The sequence below is a fragment of the Eulemur rufifrons genome, chromosome 16 (assembly GCF_041146395.1).
Source record: "Eulemur rufifrons isolate Redbay chromosome 16, OSU_ERuf_1, whole genome shotgun sequence".
NCBI lineage: Eukaryota > Metazoa > Chordata > Mammalia > Primates > Lemuridae > Eulemur > Eulemur rufifrons.
The window spans coordinates 74,100,444-74,125,419 of record NC_090998.1 but is presented as its reverse complement, the minus strand read 5'-3'; the positions used below and the strand labels follow the sequence as shown (position 1 = coordinate 74,125,419).

The following is a 24,976-nucleotide window of genomic DNA, read 5'->3' as shown; positions in this document are numbered from 1 at the left end:
GCTCGCTCCTTGAACGACATTGTCCTTTCTATCATTATATTAATATTTGCTGTATGGCTCTTAGCCCTCTAATATCTGCATCTAGCATGATCCTGCAAGACATAAATGTCCAAAATATACTTGTTGAACTGAATTATATGACATATAATTATATATATAATTTATATAATACAATATATATGAATTATATAAAAATAATACTGTGTTTATTAACTGTGTTGGATGTTACACATCTACTAAGCACTGATCCTTTCAAAGCAGTCATGACTCATTCATTCTTTCTACAAAAGAATTATTATTTATACATTATTTATAAAGTGCCTCCTTATGCGCCAGGAGTTGGGGTTACAGAGCAAAAGTCAAAAACTTCCTGCCCTTGAGCTTACATTCTCAATGTAAGGTGCTAACTAAAGTAAGTAAAATATATAGAATGTTAGATAGTGCTAAGTGCAAAGAAAGAAGCAGGGAAGGGGACTGGGAAGTGGGGAGGAGCTTAATGTTTGGCTAGAGCTCCCAGGGAAGGCCTCATTGAGTCTTTTGAATAAGAGCCTGGAGGAAAGTAGTGGTGAGTCATGGGCATACTTAAGGAAAAGCAAAGGCCTGGAGGAAGTCTGTCTGGCATCTTCAGGACAGTGAGGAGGCTAGTGCCTAAGCAGAGAGGTCCAGGTGTGGTATAGTAGGTGAGATTAGATGGGAAGTGTGAGAAATCATGTAGGGCCTCAATTGTAGGTGCCCGGGATGGCCCAAATTTGACCTGGATCGATTAAAGCCTGTTAATTATTTTTAGCATCCCCTTTCACTCTCAGAGAGGTCCCAATTTGGACCCTAAGTTATTCTGGGCTTACTCATAAAATCATTAGTTTTTACTCTGAGTGATGTTGGAAGCCATTGGAGATTTTAAGCAGAGGGCTGATATGATCTATCTTTAATAGGATCACTCTGGCTTGTGTGTTAAGAAAAGACCAAAAAGGGAGGAAGGACGAGGGAGGAAGCAGGTGGAAGGCCACTCACTGCGACAGTCTAAGCTAGACCTGATGGCGCATAGACAGGGAGCAGCAGTGGAAATTGTGAAAAGCGGTTGAGTTCTGGATCTATTTTACAGAGCTCCAGCAGCATTTGCTGACAGGTTGGATGTGGAGTGTGAGAGAAAGAAGTAAGGGTGTTTTCAGCTTGAGCACCTGGAAGGATGAAATAGTCATTTACTGAGATGGAGAAGATTGAGGGGAACAGATTTGGAGAGAAATACCCGGAGCTCATTTTTGGACTTGTTAAGTGTGAGTTGCCTATGAGACACCCAAGTGGAGATACTGAGGAGGCAGCTGGATATATGGGTTTAGAGTCCATAGGAGAGGGGTCTGGACCAAATATATAAATCTGGGAGATGATACTTAAAACTATGAAGCTGGATGAGATCGTCAAGGGAGTGAGCGTGGATAGAAAAGAGGAAGGTCTGAGTGCAGAGGAGGAGTCAATTTAGTCCATTGATGCTGCCATCACTGGAAATACTTCTGCGACTCCTAAGGCATATGCAAAAACCAGTCTCACTAATTTATGGGTCCAACTCTTGTTTGTTTAAGCAATAACATGAATTGATCAACATTGAGTTACTACAGTCAGAATGGTGGGTGCAAATGCTAAAATGACGAGAGAGAGGAGTTGGGAATGGCAACTTTAGGATTTCAAAAGATGAACCAGACCAAGCAGGGAGAGGGGGAAATACTAAATGGATAATATAATAAATGACGGTGGAAAGGGGAAAGGGTTGCTATAGTTGCAATAGTTAGGATGCTATATTGAAGGAGAAAGAAAACTTTGAAAATACCATACTTGGCTGAAAGAGAAATGTTGATTATAGAGACCTTCAGATTTTGAGGGCCTTATATTTCATTTCGTCTTTACTCATCCAACTTTTCATCCCTTTTTTGACTCTCAAAATTCCAGCTCTAGGAGCAATTTTTTAGAATGCCCCTGGACCATCACAGTGTTAGAAACGAAGTTAAAATCTAGCATTGCACACATTTTTTTGCTTAGTGTTATAAAATTTGACTTGCAAAATGTGATAGAGAACATCTAGCTAGTAATGCACAGGAGCTAGATAATTAATCCCATTTAAGTAAAAGTGTTTATGTTTTCACAATTCAATTTGTATGCAGAATTTAAAAAAATTCTTATTAATATTTTAATTAATGTTGAATATATTAATGTTTAATTGTTCTATTACGGAGGAGAAGAGAAAACCAACTTTTAGATATCACTGTAGAATGTGCCAGTTTCTGTGCTGGGCATTTTGCGTACACACAGTTATCTCTAAGAAACAAATTCTTTTCCTAGATGGGTTGTCTTGCTAATGAACAAACAAAAATAAAACAACACTCTTCTTTCTAAGGTCCCATTTCTCTTCTCTTCCTCACCTTCCTGCAACTGGCACAGGCGCAGAAGTCTTGCCAGGCCTCAGCTATGATTGCTGATGTTACTTGACACTTCCTAATCACAGTCCCTAAAACAAAAAATAATTATGAAAAATATTCACATGCTTTCTGGATGACATCATGTTCATTTGTGCTGACACTGTGTCTTTTGGCTGCTACTGAAAAAGGCTTCTCTGTTTTAAAATTGAATTGATGAGAGAAAATGTGATCATCTCCTCTCATACTGTTGAGTCTACGTTAAGAATTTTTGTCCCTTTTTATTTTAGCTGTTCTGACCCTTCTGAGGTCCTTGAGGTTTTCCATCAGTTTCTTTTGTAACTGATGCCTACATTTCTCTCATAGCCTTGTTCCAACAAATAGCCCCTCATCCTACCCCGCCTCCAAATAGAAAGCAAAGGTGAACTGAGGACACAGCAAGCCAGTGTCCATCAGGAGAACCAGCACTCACTCTCCAGGAGCCCTCGTCCTGCTGTCCCACATCCCAACATGCCCAAAAGGGTGCAGAAGTCTCCCTTTTGTAACAATAGCTCCCTCTCTGCTAATTATCAGTTCCGAAAAACATAAGCCCCCTGGGGGTTCTTCCTATCAGAGCCAGGGGTGCAGCGGGAACATGTGATTTGCAAAAACAAGTGACTGTCAACCCCCCCTTCCCAATTCTCTTACTTACCCTGTGCTCTCTCTGTTCCTGTTTGTTACTTCTAGCCATTTTTCTTTCTCATTTTCACATCTTTCTTCAAAGCATCTAGTTATGTCACATTAGACCACTTATTTTATCTCTGCTCTGGCTCCTATTTGTCTGCAAAACTGGATGCGATACTTAGTCTCTCCTGTGATTTTCTCTCTGGAATCTTCTGTCAGTTCTCTCGCTTGTCCTCTTGTCTTTTCATCGCATCCCAATCCTAGATCAACCCTACTGTTCACCTTCTTGCTCCTTCAGCTTAGACAGCCGAACTCTATTGGGGAAAATAACACGATTGTATCGAGAGATGCTTTTATGTTTTCCAGTCTCAATTTGGCCCTCCAGCTTCCCCAGAAATCCTTTCCTCAGCTCTCTTTCATTCTTGCGAGATTCTCTCAGCGCTTCTCTCTGCTCCTAAGATCCCTCCTCAAACCTCCTGCTCACTCTCAGCTAAAGAGCTTGACTCCTCGCAGAGAAGACAGAAACCTGTGTGGACGGCATCACTGTCAAACCCAGAAAGGCCCATCAAGGCAAAAAGCTGAGTGATGCTGTCTGTTCCTTTCTCTCCTCCAACTAGCTTGAGCCGTTCACCAGGCCCTGTCGCAGTCGGCTGCTTGAGTCTCTCTTGAGCAGGTGCGCCTCTCCATCTCTGCAGCCGCCATCCCAGTGCAGATCACTCTTATTCTTCATCTGTATGTGGTTTTGCAGTTCTCCATTCTGTTTCACTTGCTCCCCTATCTATTCTCTATGCGTCACTCTGAAGGATCTTTTTAAAATAGAAAATGTCACTGTCCTGCCTAAAATTCTTCAGTGTACTCCTCAGTTCCCTCATAATATAGTCCACATCCTTTAACGTGGTATGCCGGGCCATTCTGAGTGCACCAGGGCCTCGTCTCTCACCCCTGCCTCCTGCGCTGTCGCCGTTGCCAGGGCTGGATCTGCTGCGAGGTGCCCTGCATGCTCTTTCTTGCCGTCTGACCCCTGCGTCCTTGCCTAGAGAGGCGCTTCTCTCCTGATCCCCTTCCCCAGTCCTGCCTCTCATTTATCTAAGTTGTCACTCAAATCTTCTTTAGGTAGATGGACAAATAACTATAAAATTCTTACTTATCCTTATGGAATTTGCTTAAACTTCACCTGTACCAAAATTACGGGTTAGGTGCCCTATACATGTGCACCCACAGGACCCTCTGTTCACCTCTGTCATAATATTCATTGCATTCTTTTGTGAGCTTCTTAAGGCAGTCCAGGCTACAATAGAGAAACACCACCTTAGCACTACCTCCAGCTGCCTCACACATTTAAATAGATATTTGTCAAATAAATGAACTTGGAGGCATTAGTGTTGTTAATATTACTGCAGACAACTTCTTATTGCTTCTTGTGGTTTAAAGCATTTTTATGGCAGAATATCTGGTGTGCAGATATGCTAAACTGTGTTTGAGAGATGACTTGCTAAGTGTCTCCTATATTAGCCACTTAGGATGACAGATCCTCAGGTGGACAGTTGGTCAGTATAATTTCTCAACAAGGACGATGTCATGGGTTCCACCCCATGGCGGAATAAAGCCAAACCATGGGCTCTACTCCTAATCTTTGAAGGCCTGGCACAAAGGGTTCTTGTTGAGATGGAATGATACAAATCTATCACCACCTTTTGGAAAACAGTGCAAGGTGCATGTGAAGGTTCAGTTGGGGAGTTTGTTTAATTTTTCATCAGTATTATTGGAAATGATTGGGAAGGGTGCCTCGTGCTTACACTTCTGCAGTGTTCCTAGCTGGGCTCCTTGTCACAATGCTATGTTGGCTGCAAGGGTGGTTGGTTTTTGATTCTGAAAAACAATCGACTTGTGACACTGTGGACAAACTTGTGCAACTATTTGTTTCATTCGGATAAACTGCCAAGCTTGTTACTCTCTTTCCCTAAGAACTGCTAAGCCAAATCCAATTCACTTGCATTTTTAGAGTTGGGAGGAGAAACTAGTTGGGGAGACACTTTCTTTGGAGAAAAAGGTTTAAATATTATTTTCCTTGCCAAAATAAACAAAAGAAACTTTTTGCAAGAAAATTTCTAAGCTGTGTTTCTTCCCTATTATCTCCACTTCATTGTAGTATATTCCTGTGTTTAAGGAGTTGACAGTCTGATTGGGACTTTTAAATTGCTGTCTCTTAAAGGATGGATAATAGCAGAAAGGAAAAGTGCACATGTGTAAGGAAAGTCAGTCCTCAGAATGGTTGGAGACTGTGGTGTGGTGTGGTGAGGGGGGGTAGGGAAGACAGAGGGTTGGGGGAAGATGAGGCCAGCCCTGGATGCTTAATGTCAAGTACTTTGGACCTGATCCTGTGGGCAGTGGAGATCCATCAACAGTTCTTGTAGGTGGGGATAACATAATCAGAACTGTTTTAAGAAAGATAGCTCCAGGGAGCAGTGTGAAAGATTCTTGAGCAAAACTTAGGCCATTAAACTTAACAGTGATAAATATAAATTCCTCTTTTCAAAAATCAGCTGTACTACCACCAAGAGGTGTGACTTATCAGCTGTTCATGTGAAAAAGACCTGGAGGGTTTTAGTTGACTATGATCTCGATGTGAGTCAACAATATATCATGACTGCCAAAAAAGCTAATGCAATCTTAGGCTACATTAGTAGAAGAATAACGTTCCAAACAAAGGAAAGAATAGTCCTTCTGTCCTCTCCTCTAATCAAAGCATAGCTAGAATATTATGCTCAGGTCAAGATATTCCTATTTAGAGAAAGCTAAGCAGAACTTTTAGTGAGATCAATTAGAAACCTCGTTATATAATGAACAATTAACTTGGGATATTTCGCCTATGAGAGGATTTATGGATGTTCAGGAATTGCTAACATTCTTCAGATGTTTGAAGACGGATTAAATGCTTTCAGTAGGCAAGAATATGACCAAAGAAAGACTTTCTAAAAAACTAGGTATATCCCAAGACCAAGTAAACTCCCTTCAGTTTCTCATCCCATGAAATATTTCCACAAAGGCTGAATGGTCCACAGTGAGAAACGGCACAGAGAGGATTCGTGTACAGATTCAGAGGTTTGTCTCGGGACCTTCGAATGTCCCATCTGACTCTGAATACAAAGATTATGATTTAAGAAAATCCTTTACATCCAACGACTCCCACAGCAGAGGACTTGTGTTGGGTGCTGCTTAACTAGGTCAGTTAGTCTCCCTGCTAGCTGGGCAGGTACCCTCAATTTTGGTGTGACTCTTCCAAGAGGAGCTGCTCTTCTTAACCACTGAACATAAGGAAGTCACTTAACTGCCAGAGAAAGGGAAGGCAGGGGAACAAGGAAAGGAGTCCTTACTCTCTGAGTCTCTGCTTTGTATTCATGGCTGACATTTTATCTCTATGTTCTAATTATTACTAGAGGCGTGTGGCAGTATGAGTATAGGAGTTGGAGTCTAATCTGTCACCAGGCTCTGGTGGTTCTCCACCGCCACTGTTAACCTCTCTAGTTCCTTCTCCCTCATCTCACACTCGAATCTCTAAAGTAGCCAATGGCTGTCTCTCTATTTTAGGGGCCTTAGACTCTTCATTTATAAATTGGATCAAAGTGGGAAAGAATAAGACACATATAAATGTGTTTTATAAATGGCTAAGTACTACGAAAATGCTAATTATTGATAATAATATAATTCTATTACATTATCAGTAGACTTTTGGGCCAGTTCATCCAGTCACTCAGCAAATATTTGGGTGCCCACTGTGTATCTAGCACTATCCTAGGCTCTGAGGATACAGTAGTACATAAAATAGACATGAAATGCATTCTAAAGCCCAGAAAACTAACCTACAAATACCTTTTTAGAACACAAACCATTTGTGTGTTAGGGACTTCCTGTAGTGACTTTGGTCAGCTGTCCATGTTTCTAAGAATGTTTAAAGTCTAAAATTTTGCTTGGTGCTTTTGGACAGACATTTAGTTAGAAAACAACATCAGTCTTTGTCATTTAATAGTAGATGTGAACATGAAAAATTATATACTTTTTATTAAAGCAGTAGCCTAGTCATCTTCCTAGACAGGCAATAATAGAATGGGAGGAGTTACATTTAGAGAAAAAAAGAACAAATCATATGTGCTAAGGACAAATTGTATGTCTTCTTTCCATATTTAGTTCTACATATCGATTGTGACTTTATAAATTCTTTTTAAACTGTATTATGAATGTCAAGTACAAGATAAGGAACTAAGATTTTAAAGATATTTTTAGATGGCAATGTTATGGTAAGATACAAGTATGAGCTTAAAGTAAAATGTCTTATCAAAACTGAAAGAAATGTATCCACCTACACCTTCTTGGTATTTCAGACTCATGGAGGAATTTCCAAGTGATTCTATTAAGAGGTTGCTCTGTAGTGAACTTGGAGTGAGTGAGCAGTTAGGTTCCTAGCTTTCCTTCGAGTTACTTGCCTTTTTATTCTTTTGTTAAGGATACACACTCTTCACGATTTTATATGACAGGTTAACATGCTTTTAAAAATCTCACTTAAGGTCCTGTTCCAGTTAGGGAGTTACAACATGTTTAAAAGATTATCAATTTGAAATACTGTAATCAGAACTCAAACACACCTGTTTTTCAAGAACTTTATAAAACATATACCAGGCATATGTGGAAATTATAGCTGGGAGTTCAGTGATGTATTTTTTCTGCTTCTTTTTAGCTCTCCTTCTTCAAAAGCCCCCTTAATAAAACATTTCGCTACTTCTAGATGGCTGAGCAGGTGCCGTGAGTGTGGCTGGGAGCCTCTGTTACCTGTGGAGCTGGTCTCTAGTGCTTTCGTCCTCAAAGGCCACTATAATCTTCTGGTCAGTTTCCAGCCAATCACCTTCATCACTTCAACTGCCTAGGGGACAGTAACGTGTTTAACTGCTGCATCTCCCCACGCCCCACCCCTCTGTTGCCTCAGCCTTACCTGACAGTCTGCCTGTAACCAGAAATACTGTTTTCTTGTGAGCTAAATAGTACACTGACAGATGTTATGGAAATACGCAGATAATATCATTCCACTATAATTTAGTGTAAAAGTGACTCTTTACTCCCTTTCCTTCCCTCCCAAAATAATGACATTGGAACTTCAATCTTGCATCCCTGTTTATCACTATTGGAAGTGAGTGCTCAAGAGGCTACATAAACAATATGTCTCATAAAGAACATATTTCCTTCTCAAGCCACTGTCTCCACTCAGTCAACTCCATTTCTTCCCTAACAGCTGTATTGAAAGTACTATGGGTCTTTTAAGATGTGAATATTGCTTAGGTTATGGAAAAATCTTTGAAATTCATTTGTACTAAAAAAAACAAATTGGAAAAAGGAATAGTCAGACATAGAGGTTAGAATTTGCTTGACATCATAGAGGAGAAAGTGTCTAGAAAATATTGCCATTAGTAACTTATACATATAAATAGAACAGAGGTCATTTGCTACTCAGCCAGAGTGGTAACTGGCCTAGAAACTATGCGATATGAGACACTACAGGTATTTTACCTGAGGAATGAAAGTTAAGTTGATGGCTGCCCTTAAATATTTGAAAGACTTCCATGTTGAAGATAAAATAGACTTATTTTGAATAGCCCCAAGGCCAGTATTAGAAATTACAAGGAACAGATCCTGGTTTAACACAGAAGAACTTTTTGGTAATTAGAACCATCCAAAAATGAAACCTGCAGCCTGCCGGGGTTGTAGGATCTAATAAGGAATGAATGGGTACCAGCCATCACAGAGGAACTTCCTGCATTGAGAAATTTGAGTTAAATGGCTTTATGTTCTCTTCTGATTCTTAAAAATATTTTGAGCTATTTGCTACCACCACTTTTGATAGAGTTTAATTTTCAAGAATTAGGGGACAACTGAAATCTTATGCATTTTTGATTTGCTCGTTTTTGTATTCAGAGTACCTAGCACAGTGCCTGATACAAAGCATTTCCTCAATAAGTAAGGGTTGAATTAATAAGCAAATGATTTCCTTATTAAAGGCTTAATATCACCTAGACCTGGGATTTTTATCTCATTTAATCATGGATTTTTCATCATTTAAAAATAAAAATGACACTGTTATGAGAGACACAGTCAGAATTTATATTAACCAAGCCTGCAATCCATCCACATTAGAAATGTCTTTTTATTATCTAAATGTATAAGAAAGAAACCATTTTAGATGCTGAAATGAGGTTTAATTTGTTGGGTAATTTCTCTTTTGAGCCCAGAATTTCTATTGTGAGCTTTCTTGCTCTGTCCCTGAAAAATTCTGTACTTCCAGCTCTCCTGAGTAAATCTCAACTCTGTGAGCAGGAGGAAATTTAGAATAATTTTATAGTATTTCCTGTTTTCTATCTTTATGAATCATATGAATAGACCTACCTGTCTTTCAGATGAACTGACTGTATTTCAGTACATATAGGGCAAAACAAAGAAAATATAATAATATCACTTTGTACTTCTAAAGCTGATTGCTGGTCTTTATTTCTGGCAGTTTTTCTTTCTAATTCAGCTTTTCAGTTCACTTTCTTGCAATTAATCCTCATACTTCAGACTAAAACTTAATGGGGAAAAGTATGTGAGATTCATCTCTACTGGGAAAACTTTTCAAGGTGGTAATTATTACTTCTCCTCAAGGTCTCCTACAAGTGAAGGACAAAGTGGCCCTATGCTACCTAGTACTACAGTAAAACAGTAAATATTTGTCTGTGGCTTAGGAAAAGTTGGGAGGTCCGTTTGAAGTCTGTTTGTTTGGTAGCCAAGATATCCCCACCAGGTAACAGTGTTTAAAGCTTGAATGTTTTCTTAAACCTTAATCAGGACATTGTGGTTGCTCCTGATAAAGTCTCTTGAATGAAAAATTGAAAAAGATTCTAGCATAAGTTTGCATTATGGAAATTTCCCAATAGGTATACACATGTTCAACAAGAAGTCTAGTTGTAACATCAAATTAATTGCCAACTGTGGTTTTCTGTGGCACCTAGTCAGGGAAAGTGTTTATTCTTAATATTTTATATACATATATATATATATATATATATGCATTTTTGCAAGGAAGAGTAAATGAGGAGATAAACAGGGTAATAAAACTATTTTAATGCCTTTAACTTGAAAAAATGGCTGAAAGCTTTTGCCACAATGGGTAAGTTTACTGGCATTTGATCTCGTTATGATTTAAGAGTTGTCTTACTCTTAAAGAGGGGAATAAAAGAAAAGAACTATGTGTTTATAGAAATGTAGATATAATTAGGTAGACTTATAGAATTCTTCCAGACATTAACAACTGAGTGTTCATGGTTTATCTTTTTTCTAGTGTGACCAGGTTTTGTAGGTAAATTAGGAAACCAAGGATGGCTCCTTTAATGTACTTCATTTAAAGGAATATCTCTATTGTTCTGCCTCAGGAAAATTCACTTTTACTATACACATAATTTTACATTCTGCATTAAAATACCTTGATACTACAGTTAAGTGACTAAGGCATAGAAGAGTGTAAATAGCATCATGCTGATCATGTTGAATAATAACAGGGCCAAAATTAAACCATAGGAACTTTTAACTCAAGAAGTAAAATGTCTACCCAGAGCTGTTGTAATTCTCATATACTTTGGGGAAAAAAAGGATATATGCAACACTATAGTTTCTGCTATTTAGACACTGAGTATGCTTCCTAATATAACAAATTATATAGACAGCAATCCCTGCAACTTTTGTTTGCTCAAGGGAAAAATCTCAAGTAGAATTCTCAGCCCGTTAGGGAGGAAAGGGAGGTAGAGTAGGGAATGAATAAAAACAAGAACAATTACATTTAAGTATTCAAACTAATCTCCTTAAAATCAGATAGGTTTTTCCTTTTGTGTCATTCCCGATACTCCAAAAGTTACATCTTAAAAGTTGTCAATTTGAAATGAGATTTCTGCTTCTGCTCCTGAAGGATTAACTGCTAAAGGAGTTACCCTCCCACAGTTTAAAACCAGACAGACTATGTGATAACACTTGTTTTCAGACATTGGACAACAGGCAGCACAAGACTGGGCTCTAAGAAAGAAGAAACAAACATGGCAAGCCTTATGATGGCCCCAGCTTACTGATGGAACATTCCCAAGCCACAGCATAGGGAGGGGAACCCAGAGTCCAGTGGTCCTACTGAGTTGAGGAGACAGAGATGAGTGCTCAAGGAGGCCAAGGCAGCTGGAATTTTGGGGGCAGAATACTGGAGAGGAGGGAGCTGCATAAAAAGAGTAAGTCCAGAGGTCCGTCTAAAGTTCCCCTTACATTTTTGGCTGAATTCAGAGCTGCATATGTCTGAGCTAATACTCTACAAGAATGGAGGAAGAACCCCCAGAAAGTAGTATTTGAACAATTTGTAGTATTCCCACAAGGCTGGGAAGAGTTCATGTTCTCATTATCCAGACTAGAAAGACCTCATAATTCACAGGCATCTGGTAGGACTACTAAAGTAGTCCTATAATAAAGGCTACACTGGATTCACCTGACAAAAATTAAAAATGATCCTCAAAAAGATCAAACTAAGTAATCCCAAGTAAATTACCTGCAGGTCAGAACAAAGTCTAACCCTTCTAAGAGAAATAGACCAAAATCGAGCAAGCATTCAACATAAAATTCACAATGTCTAATGTCCAATAAAAAGTTCCAAGGCACAAAAATGTGACTTCTAACAATAAGAAAAATGATTAACAGAAACATACCCAGAAATGATGCAGCTGGTAGAATTAGCAGACCAGGGCATTAGAGAAGCTATTATAAAGATGCTCCATGTGTTCAAGAAAACATGAACACCGTGAAGAGAGAAATGGAAGATATTTACAAAATTCTAAATAGAACTTCTAAAGATGAAAAATGCAATATCTGAAATAAAAATGTACTATAAGGGATTGACAACAGACTAGATAGTGCAGCAGAAAAGTTTGGTCAACTTGAAGGCATAGCAATAGAACTATAAATTAATGAAACAAAGAAAAGAAGATTGAGTAAAAAGAGCATCAGTGAACTGTGGGACAGTGTTAAGTGGTCTAACATTTATGTAATCAGAGTCTAAAAGAAGAAGCAGAGAATAAAAAATATATTTTCAGGAATAATAGGAAAAAATTTTTCAAATTTGATGAAAACTTTAAATCCACAGATCTAAGAAGCTCAATAAACCTCAAGCAAAAAAAAAAAAAAAAAGACAAAACAAAACATAACCGAAAGACTAAAAAAAAAAAACAAATCAAACAAAGTTGCCAAGGGAATTCAGTGAAGAAAGGCTATCTTTTTAACAAATAGTGCTGCAATAATAAGACATCCATATGTGAAGGGGGAAAAGAATCTCAACATTTAGTTCAACAATATAGAAAAATTAATTCAAAGTAGACCTAAATGTAAGAGCTGAAAACTATAAAACTTCTAGGAGAAAATATTTATGACCTTGAATTTAGGCAAAAATTTCTTAGATGGAACAAACAAAAATAGTACAAACTATAAAAGGAAAATATTGATAAACTGAACATTATAAAAATTTAAAACTTTTGCTATCAAGACACTATTAAGAAAATAAGAAGGCAAGCCACAGACTGGGAGAAAATATTTGTAAATCATATATATATGAATATATATTTATCATAATTCATAAAGAACTCTTACAACTCATTAAGAAGAAAAATAAGAATTAAAAGTGGGCAAAAGCTTTGAACAGATACTTCAGCAAAGAAAATGCATGTCAAACACATGAAAAGATGTTCAGCATCATTAGTGAACAGGGAAATGCAAATGCAAACCACAATGAGACACTGCTTATGTTCACTATCAAGGCTAAAATGAAGAAGATTGATGATACTAAGTGTTGGTGAGGATGTGTAGCAACTAAAACTTTCACCATACGTTGCTAGTAGTAGAAACGTAAAGGAGTACAACTGCTTTAGAAAACAGTTTGGCAGTTCCTTATAAACACGCACTTGCCAAACCACCTAGCAGTTCCTCTCCCAAGTACCGATGAAAAATGAAAACTTATGCTCTCATAATGACTTCCATGTGAATGTTCATAGCACTTTTACTCATAATAGCCAAAATCTGTAAACAAACCAAATGTCTATCAACTGATGAATGAATAAACAAGCTGCCAAAGTTCTTCAATCACTTCTTTCTTGCTTCCATTTCCTTGTCCCATATTCTTTCCCGAACCCTTTATAAGCGGTCCCTTATTCCATCTAAGCTTGCAAGTCCTCTGTTATCCAGCCAAACCCAGAAGAATTTTTGTAGTCTCCTTTCTTTTCTTCTAAATTGCATTTGCAATTGTTAATTACATTTTCTTTCTTTGTATTCTCACTTCTTTGGGCTTCTATGATAATGAATTTTCATTATTTTTCTACATTGTTCATTGGTCCTTTTTTATTTTATTTCTGGCTTTTCTCCTTCCTTCTGTCCTCTAACCAGGGATGGCTCCCAAAGCTTAGCCTTTAGTTCTTAGTCTTCGTTCTGACATCCATTTCTTTGTCTCTCACATGTGGCTATTCTCCCCATCTCCACCACCTCTCCCACTCTCCCCCTTGCCTCTACCAAGGTTCAGGGGCTTCTCCTTGTCATGTTAATTCTCCTGAAGGGAAGTGCCAGTCATTTCACCCTGATCACCTGCTCAATACCTTCAACCATTCTATAGCCAAACAAAGTCAGCTGTGATATAATGGTAGTAACGCTGAACTTGGACTCCAACAACCTGGGTTCAAATACTAGCTCTGCCACTTACCAGCTAGGTGACCTTGGACAAGTTAATTAACATCTCAGAGCTTCTGTATCTGAGAAATGAGAATGAATAATACTACATCCACTGTAAGGATAAAATGAGACAAATAAAATAAAAGCAGTTGATAAAATGTAAATCATTATTAAGTGTGAGTATGAGTTTTCAATGAGTATGTGTTAACTCTTACATATACCAAGCATTGGCTGTAAACTGGGGGGCAGGCAGACTAGGTCTCCTGCACTCATGTCTAGCTCTCAGTCTAGTGAGGAATACAAGCAATTAAACAAATTTAAAAAGAGGGCTCAGCCCCAAAGAAGGGAGACTGGCAAAAACAAGGCAGGTTCCCAGTAAAAGGCTTCACACTAGTCAATTTTATTTGATAAAGAACAGTGATTTTTCAAGGTGTTTCTACATCTCATACCTTTTAAAAAATATTCACTGCATCTCTGTGAGCCAGGCAAGAGCAGGTATCATTACTTTTATCAACGATAGTTAGTCACATCCATTATTAGGTTGACAAGTGGAGGAGGGATAAATCATCCAGAATATTTTCTTTAGGCCAGGCACAGTGGCTCATTTCTATAATCCTAGCACTTAGGGAGGCCGAGGAGGGAGGATCGCTCAAGGACAGGACTGTGAGATCAGCCTGAGCAACATAGAGAGACCTGGTCTCTACAAAAAATACAAAAATTAGCCAGGCGTGGTGGCATGCACCTACAGTCCCAGCTGCTAGGGAGGCTGAGGCAAGAGGATTGCTTAAGCTCAGGAGTTTGAGATTGCAGTGAGCTATGATGATGCCATTCACTCTAGCCTGCACAACAGAGCAAGACCTTGTTTCAGAAAATATATATTTTTTAAATCCGATATTTTAAATCTAACTTTAATTCAGAATTGGCTAGCTGCAAAACAAGTATAAAGTGGGACATAATAGAATAATCTTTACCTTGGAGGTTGGGAAATTGGGTTCTAATCTTAACTCTGTCACCAGCCTATTGGTTGACTTTGGCAAGATGCTTCAGGCACTCCGAGCCTCAGTTTCCTCCAGAAAGGCCATTGATTGCTGAGGACTCTCCTGACACTTAGATCCTTTGACTTTAAGTACTGAGGTCAAAGAAAATGCTAGGATTCCATATGTATTGGAGAATTTTTGAAATTTATTTTTAGCCCCAGTCTTTATTTTTATTTTGGTCTTCTGTTTTGTTTCTTATTCCTCTTTGCAGTTCTGTCATTTCCCTTCCCCCTGAAGATATTTAAGAAGCTGCCTTTTCATCACTTTAAAACTGTAAATATGCCCTTGAAACATGCAAAGAGGCTTTTGTGTACTTACAAATCGAGGTTATTATCGTACAAGTAAGTCACTTGAGTGCACTGCATTCCTCAGCTTGCTCCATTGAGAGCTTTATTAGGTTATATTGTCCTATCTCAGAAGATAAGACTCTCCCACTTTAAAAGGTGGGCTATCTGATGAAACAGGGTGCCTAATGCTCCAGAGTTCAAGCAGAAGGATTTTGGGGCTGCCTGAAAGACAGACACACTTCTCTAAGACAAGTAGGTGCTTCACTTAAAGTGGCACAGTCAAGGACAAATGTTCTAAAATTAAACCAAGCAGCTGCTCAGCCGCAGACGCCCACTTGTCAATGACGCTATCTTCTCCTTGTCCAGCCTTCTCTTTCCACAAAACCAGAACTCCCACTCATGCAACCCTGTAAAAGCCTGAAACTTCATGTACGTTCTGAAAGGCCACCTATCCATGAAAGCAAAAAGCCTGTGTCACAGCATATTGGGGTGCATGTACTCATCTCACAGAATGTATGCCCTTTTGAGTTTTTCAACTCAGATACCCAAGACTTCGACTTAAGTGATGCCAGCAACTGAAGTCAACTGAAGTATAACCTTCTTGTTCAAGTGAGATGACGATACAAAAACTAGAGTGGGTGAAACACATGAATTTTAGGAACCTAAAAGGCATGAGAGATTTAAGTTTTTAAATAGCTTGATAAATGATAGAAATGAAGACAAATATATATCAGTTTGTAATTTAGGTTTTAGATGTGTTGTCAACCTAACAATAATCGGAATAGTTGTCAGTATGTAGTAACAAGATTCAACTGAACTAACCAGATGCTGTTTGTAAACAACTAGTAAACAACCACATAAAACAAATGATGGCTTTATAATACAATTGGAAATGTTTCTCAATAGATGCTATTCTAACCAGACTTATATAGAGTAGAGAAGGAATGTGATTATTTTTCTTCAATAGACATAATTTTTACTATGGAGGTGATTTCTCTTTTTTTATTAATGATATTAGACAAAAATTCCAGGGATTCCTCCCTATATTTTTTTTTTTTTTAAATTTCAAGGTTTATTATAGAGACAGAATCCAAATCTCTAATAAGGATGAGAAGTAGAATTTGTAGATTTGATGGGAAGAAAATTAAATTCATATAAGTGAATCAGTAAACCTGATCCTTTGCCTAAATTTTCTCAAAATGAGATTTGGTTTAGCCTCAAGCTTAAGTCAACTAACTGGCCATCAACTGGTGTCAGGACCTTTCCAGTTGCCTTTCCACCTTGTCCTCATTCCTACCTTGCTTGAAATTCTCACCATGTGAAATTCCTACAAGTAACCTTTACGTGAATGCTAACCTCTTCATCAGCACAGGGCAGACCAGGGCATTAGTGAGTTGATGCCTTGTTCATGAGGGTAACACACATATATTCTAATGTCAGTAAGAAGAGAAATTCGAAGCATATATTCTCGAGTCTCCCCCTCCAAACATACACACTCCTACCAGGAAAAAAAAAAAAAAAAAAAGAAAGAAAGAAAAACAAGCCTGAATGTTCCAAATGATGGAAAAAGGGTTAGGGGCATCCAGCACAGAGCAATTACCAGCATCAGAGCAGAGGAAATGCCTAGAAAAACATCACCTGCTTTATGTCTTTTCTATCATCAGCGCAAAGGTCAGAGAGCACCAGAATTATCATCTTTCTTCCAAGATGGGGAGCTCCAGGATGTTCCATGTGAGAAGTAGATCTGTGTTTTCTCTCTGAGTCATTCATGCTTTCTTTTCTGACAGGTGTTGCTGGGTCCCACTTCTAAGCAATAGCTGCACTGACAAATGTGAATAAAGCATATTCAAAGAAAAAGCAGTCAAGCATCCAAAAGTGAAAGTCTGACAGCCAGTAGCATCTTTTTCAGCCTGAGTGGCACCAGCTAGCTCATTCTCTCAACTTAGGGAATATTTCTTCTTCCTCACAAAATAGATCTAGGTAATCAAATATACCAAATGTTGAGAGAATATGCACCAAAAGGACCTCGTACAATGCTGCTAAAGTAGAACAATTGCTTTTCCTCCCTATATTTTTGTAGTCATTCTTGCTGTTAGTGTAATTTTTTACTGAAAATACATTACTCAAATATGGCATTCAATTTATTGATTAATTGAATTTAGTTAATTTATATTGATTAATATTAAATCAATTTTTTCTATAAATTAAATTTTGCTAGTCATCTTGGAGGGAGTGTAAGATTAGGATACAACTAAGATATTTTGTAAAATGATCTAGTTTATTATGAGGTAATATATATCTAGTATTCTTATGAATAAAATGTACATTATAAAAATAAGATTTTATTATATTTATGCTATTATTCTTATGGTAGAAAATTAAGATGAACATGTATAACATGATTCTATACTGACTCATTCAGTAAGTATTACTGAAAATTTGGCCAGGCATGGTGGCTCACGCCTGTAATCCTAGCTCTCTGGGAGGCCAAGGTGGGAGGATCGCTCGAAATCAGGAGTTTCAGACCAGCTTGAGCAAGAGTGAGATCCCATCTATACTAAAAAATAGAAAGAAATTAGCTGGACAACTAAAAAAATATATATAAAAAAAATTAGCTGGGCATGGTGGTGCATGCCTGTAGTCCCAGCTACTCGGGAGGCTGAGGCAGGAGGATCGCTTGAGCCCAGGAGTTTGAGGTTGCTGTGAGCTAGGCTGACACCACGGCACTCTAGCCTGGGCAACAGAGTGAGACTCTGTCTCAAAAAAAAAAAAAAAAAAAAAAAAAGCAGTCAGAGAAAAAGCAACACATTATGTACAGAGGAACAAATCTAAGAATGACAAAGGCTTTTTTTATCAGAAACAATGCAAGGCAGAAGACAGTGGGGGCAGAAACCTTAAAATACTGAGAGATAAAAAAAATCATCAACTTGGAATATGTTCACATAAAAACCAGTGCAAAAATATTTATAGCAGCTTTATTTGTAATAGCTAAAAACTGGAATTGGTCTGGATGTCCTTCAACCACTGAGTAGCTAAACTAATGGTACATTCATATCATGGAATACTACTCAGCCATAAAACTACCTGTTTTGATATGTGCAACAACTTGGATGAATCTGTGGGGAATTTTGCTGAGTGAAAAACGCCAGCCCCCAAAGGTTGCATACTATATTATTCTATTTATGTAACATTCTTGAAATGAGAAAATTTTAAAAATGTAGGACAGATTAGTGGTTGCTGAGCGGTAGGGACTGGGAGAAGTAGAGAGACATGGAAGGAACATAGGTGCAGTTATGAGAGGTCAAACGAGGGGTTCTTGTGTTGTTCAATGTCTTGACTGTGTGATGGACACATGAGCCTACACAGGTGGTAAAACGGTATGGAACTTGATACATGCACACACACATGCACACACACACAAATGAATACAGGTAAAACTTGGGAAATCAGAATAAGATGGGTGGAGTGTATCAATGTCAATATACTTGTTGTGATATTATACTATAGTTTTGCAAAACAAAACAAAAAGTTTTGTTACCATTGGGGGAAACTGAGCAAAAAAAAATCATCAACTTAGAATTTCATAACCAGTAAAAATCTTTCGAAAATAAAGATAAAATACTTTTTATGCATAGAAAAGCATTCATTACCAGTAGACCTGCATTATAGGAAAGCATTCGTCACCAGTAGACCTGCATTTCAGGAAATGTTAAAGGAAGTCCTTCAGACAAAAGAAAAATGATACCAGACAGATATCTGGATCTACAAAAAGGAATGAAGATCATCAAAAAGGGAAAATATGTAAATACATGTAAAATATTTTTCTTATTTTAAAAATCTCTTTAAAGATCATTGACTTTTTAAAGCAAAGGTATTAACAATGTGCTGTGGAGTTTATAATATATATGGAAGTCAAATAAATATATGACAATGGCAGCACAAAGGTTGGGGGGAATTAGAGTGTATTATTGTTAGTGTCTTATACTATATGTAAATTGGTAAATGTCAACAATCACATTAAATGTAAAAGCTGTAAACATTTCATTTAAAGGCATAGATTATTAGATTGGATGAAATTTTTAAAAAGATCAACTATACTGCCTACAAGAAACCCAATTAAAAAAAAAAGACATAACAAAGTTGAAAGTAAAAGGATGGAGGAAGATATACCGTACTAATTTCAAAAGAAAACTTGAGTGACTATATTACTATTAGCAAAGTAGATTTCAGATCAAAGAATATTACCAGGGATAAAGAGGGATATTTCATAACAATAAAGGAGTCAATTCATCAAGAGGATATAATAATCCTACATATTTAGGCATCCAATAACAGGGTTTCAAAATATATGAAGCAAAAGCTACAAGGAGAAATAGATAAGTTGATAATTATAGCAGAGATTTCAAAACATTTTCAAGGGCACAAGGTGGATTTATTAAGATAGACCATATGCTAGGCCATAAAACAAGTATCAATAAATGTCAAAGAATTCATAGCAAACAAAGTATGTTGTCTGACCATAATGGAATTAAATTAGAAATCAATAACAGGATGATATCTGAGTAATTTCCAAATTTTTATAAATTTAAGCACATTTTTGTATAACCTCTGGGTCAAAGAACAAATCAAAAGGAAAATTAGAAAGTATTTTGAACCGAATGAAAATGAAAACATAGCATATCAAAATTTTTGGGATGCAAGTAAAGAAGTATTTAGGGAAAAAGAAACATCTCAAATCAATGATCTAAGTTCCCACTTTATGAAACTAGCAAAAGAAGAACAAATTAAACCCAAAGTAAGCAGAAGAAAGTAAATAAAAGCAGAAACAGTGAAAGAGAAAACAGAAGAACAATGGAAAAAAAATCACTGAAACCAAAAACTACTTCCTTTTTTTTTTTTTTTGACACAGAGTCTCGCTCTGTTGCCCGGGCTAGAGAGAGTGCCGTGGCATCAGCCTAGCTCACAGCAACCTCAAACTCCTGGGCTTAAGCGATCCTACTGCCTCAGCCTCCCGAGTAGCTGGGACTACAGGCATGCGCCACCATGCCCGGCTAATTTTTTCTATATATATTTTTATTTGGCCAGATAATTTGTTTCTATTTTTTTTAGTAGAGACAGGGTCTCGCACTTGCTCAGGCTGGTCTTGAACTCCTGACCTCAAGCTATCCAGCCGCCTCAGCCTCCCAGAGTGCTAGGATTACAGGCGTGAACTACTGTGCCCGGCCTCAAAAACTACTTCTTTAAGAATATGAAGATGTCTAGGATTTTAAAAAAACATTAAAAAAAATGAAGTTATGTTCCAGAAGCTTCCATATTTAGTAAATAAGAAAACTGGACTAGACGCTGTGGAAAAGAGATTTGTATTTCTTTGGGTGTTTGCTCATGCCTGCTTGATCTTCTTTCTTAATATTATGAAATATCTTGTGTGCTACTGAAGAGCAGAAATCCATACAGCATTTTGAAATGTACTGCCTACTTTTACATAAGTATTTATACATAGATGTGTGTGTTTACATATTTCCGATCAAGAGTGCAAAGCTCGGCCGGGCGCGGTGGCTCACGCCTGTAATCCTAGCACTCTGGGAGGCCGAGGTGGGCGGATCGTTTGAGCTCAGGAGTTCGAGACCAGCCTGAGCAAGAGCGAGACCCCACCTCTACTAAAAATAGAAAGAAATTATATGGACAGCTAAAAATATATATAGAAAAAATTAGCCGGGCATGGTGGCGCATGCCTGTAGTCCCAGCTACTCGGGAGGCTGAGGCAGGAGGATCGCTTGAGCTCAGGAGTTTGAGGTTGCTGTGAGCTAGGCTGACGCCACGGCACTCACTCTAGCCTGGGCAACAGAGTGAGACTCTGTCTCAAAAAAAAAAAAAAGAGTGCAAAGCACTCTTGTTTTCTTTATTCTTCTAAACATGTATTCCTTGCTTGGCTTTTCCTCTTAAAAATGATATTTGGAGAAATAGTTCATTCATTTATTCATTCAACAGTCATTATGAAATGCTACAATGTGCCAGAGACTGTGGGACACGCTGGGGACACAGCTGTTAACCAGACAAACAAGATCCCTGCCCTTTGCACACCGAGTCTAATGCGAGATGCGGGCAAGTAAATAGGCAGCAACGATAGACTAATGTAAGAGTGTTGTCATGGAAAGAACAAGTTCCAAGAGAGTCCACAGGACAGGTGATCAACTTGGACCCGAAATATTCCACAAGCTAGCAGCTAACAAGATTTTTTTTTAATATGATTATTAAGTGTCTTGAATTATTATGGTTCAACACAGGCAATAAAATTTTAGGTAGGGTGCAAAATGTAAGGTATGAGAGTTCGATTCTGAAAGAATTCCTTGACCATTATGGACTAGCATTCATTCTTTATTCCGTTCACACTGTGTTGATACTGTTTAAATTTCATCTCAGTCAGAGCATAAGAAAGATGTATAGAATGCTATTTTTACTAATTTGCAGTGTTGTTATTGCAGGGTTTGGGGTGGCTATTCTAGAAAAGAAAGACAATATAGGTGGTTTTAACCAATTCAGGACTTTTTAAGGATTTTTTTCGTTACACTTGGGCATCAGAAATGGCAGAACCTGAGCCAAGAATCCAGCTCCTCAGGCAAAGTTTGAGGGATTCTAGGTTTAGAGAAGAAAGGCAAGACCAGGGAAATGTGAAGATTCCAAAGATTAGGTAGGAAAGGGGCCAGGATTCATTCAGAGGGTCTGATATTTTTCATTCATTTCCTTTGAGCCACTGATTTCACATTTGGAAGTGTATCTTCAGGAAATTATTACAGTAGGTCCCCCCTTATCTGTAACAGGTTTCAGTTACTCACAGTCAACCATAGCCCAAAAATAGTACAATAAATATTTTGAGAGAGAGAGAGACCACATTTACATAAATTTTATTACTGTATATTGCTATAATTGTTCTATTTTGTATTAGTTATTGTTGTTAATCTCTTACTATGCCTAATTTGTAAATTAAATTTTATCATAATTATGTATATATAGGATAAAACGGTATATGTAGGGTTTGGTACTATCCGCGGTTTCAGGCACCCACTGGGGGTCTTGGAAGGTATTCCCTGAGGATAAGAGGGGACTACAGTATATATGCGCACTTTTTAGCTATTAATAAAAAGTTGTTCATTGTAGTTGGTTACTGAAAAATTGGAAACAACCCAGTTGCCTAACAATAGCAGCCTAGCTAAATAAATTATGCCATATCCACACAATGGGTTCTAAACAGGTTTTAAAATTATGAAGCCAAAACTTGATTTGCATCAGAATCACCTGGAGGGCTTGTTAAAACACTGATTGCTGGGCCAGCCGTCAGAGTTTCTGATTTAGTTGATCTGGGATACTGGGATAGGGTCCAAGAATTTGCATTTCTAACAAGTTTCCTCAGGATACCATAGGTCTGGAGGCCATACTTTGAGAACCACTGATGTAGAGGTATATTTACTGACTTGGAAGAATACTCATAAGATATACAAAGCTGTTCACATTATATTTTATATGTACATATACATATAGAAGTTTACATGGAAAGATACTATGGAGTTGGTATCCTTGGTTGTCTTTGGGGTGGATCACATTGCAGGTACTTAATATCTTCAGCATTTTGCATGATAGGTTTTTCTGTAATGAGCATAATATTAACTACTAAAACATAATAAAATTTCCTAATTTAAAAAAGGAGATCATGAAGTGCTGGCCAATAGTAATAACAAGCCAGAAATATCGAAGTATGCTTGATCAAAGTATGCTTGGTCAAAAAAGCTTGATCCTTGGCTTTTTAAATATATCTTGTTGGGAGTGTATATTCAGAAGCAATCACAGAGGGTCAGTGGTGGTCCCATAGATACATCCTGTTCCTTATGGGGACAAGACCCAGAAAAGGCTGATATCATATGGAGGGCTTCCACATATTTTCTTCCTTCATTTCAGTAGTGCCGTACAGACTTCTTCTGGGGAAGTTTGAAGAAAAACTGGGTGGGACCCAAAGGGCGACCTGCCAGAAGTGTGAAGCATCTGGATTGGCGCTCTTTGTTTCCTGATGCAGGGTAGATCCATTTCCCAGGGTATCAGATTAAGGCGTCTCCTTTCTGGAAAAAAGATTTCATGGTTTAAATTCCCGTTCACTTTTGTGTCTGTGGCACTCTGCTGTCTCCTTTCCAGCACACAGCCTCAGGGGTCATGATGTCCCTTCCCTGCTGATATCGGCGTGCCAACTGTGGTGTCATGCACACCAAGCACAGAGACGCCATTCAGCCTCCACAGTCTGGGCTCAGGAAGCACAAGAGCCTCAAAGTTCTTAAAGACCTTGACAGATCCTCTTCTAGCTTTGCATGTGCTGAACAATTGGTGGCGGTGGGGGGATGGAATGGGGAGGGAGAGGGACGAGGGTAAATGTCAAGGGTAAATATGTGACAGGAACAGAGAGAGCAAACAGTTGCCACCAATGCTCTGGAAAAGGAAGGGTGGGCGGACAACGTAGAGAAGTACACCACAGACTTTTTGGTGGAGCACTTATTTGGTTAGCACTGGATTATCCTTCTCCATGTCCTTGCATTACTGTGGTTGATAAAAATAGGAGTAGCCACATCATTTGTACTATTTAGAGCAAGAGTTCCTCATGAATATCTAATAGACGTATAGTGTTTGGGGTGTCACATTGAAAATAAGTCCCATATAAAGCCCACAATGGATTCAATGTTTTTTTGTTTAATGTTTCAAAATATAAAATCATGCTCTGATTTATGCCGTTGTTAAAAGAAAAAGATTACTTCTATACTGACTCTCCAATATGTGACATATTTTTTTTTTTTTTTTTGAGACAGAGTCTCACTCTGTTGCCAGGTTAGAGTGAGTGCCGTGGCGTCAGCCTAGCTCACAGCAACCTCAAACTCCTGGGCTCAAGTGATCCTCCTGTCTCAGCCTCCCGAGTAGCTGGGACTACAGGCATGCACCACCATGCCCGGCTAATTTTTTCTATGTATATATTTTAGCTGTCCATATAATTTCTTTCTATTTTTAGTAGAGATGGGGTCTCGCTCTTGCTCAGGCTGGTCTCGAACTCCTGAGCTCAAACGATCCGCCCACCTCGGCCTCCCAGAGTGCTAGGATTACAGGCGTGAGCCACCGCGCCCGGCCATGTGACATATTTTTTGTTGGAAAATTTTATTTCCTATTATGCTGCTTTCTGTCACTTAACATGTCGATAAATGGGACAGAATATGGTTTGAATTTAAGATACAACTTTTTCTAAGTTTTGAAAGTTCAAAAATAGCTAGAAACACAAAACACTGGGTAATTATTCAGTTATTTATTACTATTGTCACAGCACAAATTCTTGCCTCTCATCTTCTGGTGCTATAATATGAAATTCAGTATGTGAATCTGTTTAGGACCCTCTATAAGGAAGCTAGGTTATTTGGAATTCTCACCTATTAACAAGTGACAAGAACAATGTTATAATTAATTTTCATTTACCAAACATTTACTGAATACTTACTATGTGCCAGGCCCTGTCCTGGGACACATCAGTGACTGCCCTCATGAAGTTTACATGCTAGACTGGGAAGACTGTAAATTAGTAAACGACTACAAATATAATGTGTCAGGTGGTAATAAGTACTAAGAACAAAAATCAAGTGGGCCATTGGGCCATTATAAGGACTTTGCATTTTATTCTGAGAAATATGGGAGGTCATTCGGGAGGGGTGGGTTTAAGCAAGGCAGGGATGTGACCCAGCTTGTGTTTCTAGAGAAGCACTCTGGCTGCTGGGTGAAAATAGGCTGTAAAGGCCAAGTGTTCATTGAA

At 38.2% G+C, this 24,976-nt stretch overlaps 1 protein-coding gene across 4 annotated transcripts in view; it reads left to right on the top strand.

The window, feature by feature from the left end:
- The window catches only part of NTN4 (netrin 4), a 104,522-nt gene that overhangs the window by 10,895 nt on the left and 68,651 nt on the right, over nt 1-24,976 (top strand). The window lies entirely within an intron of this gene.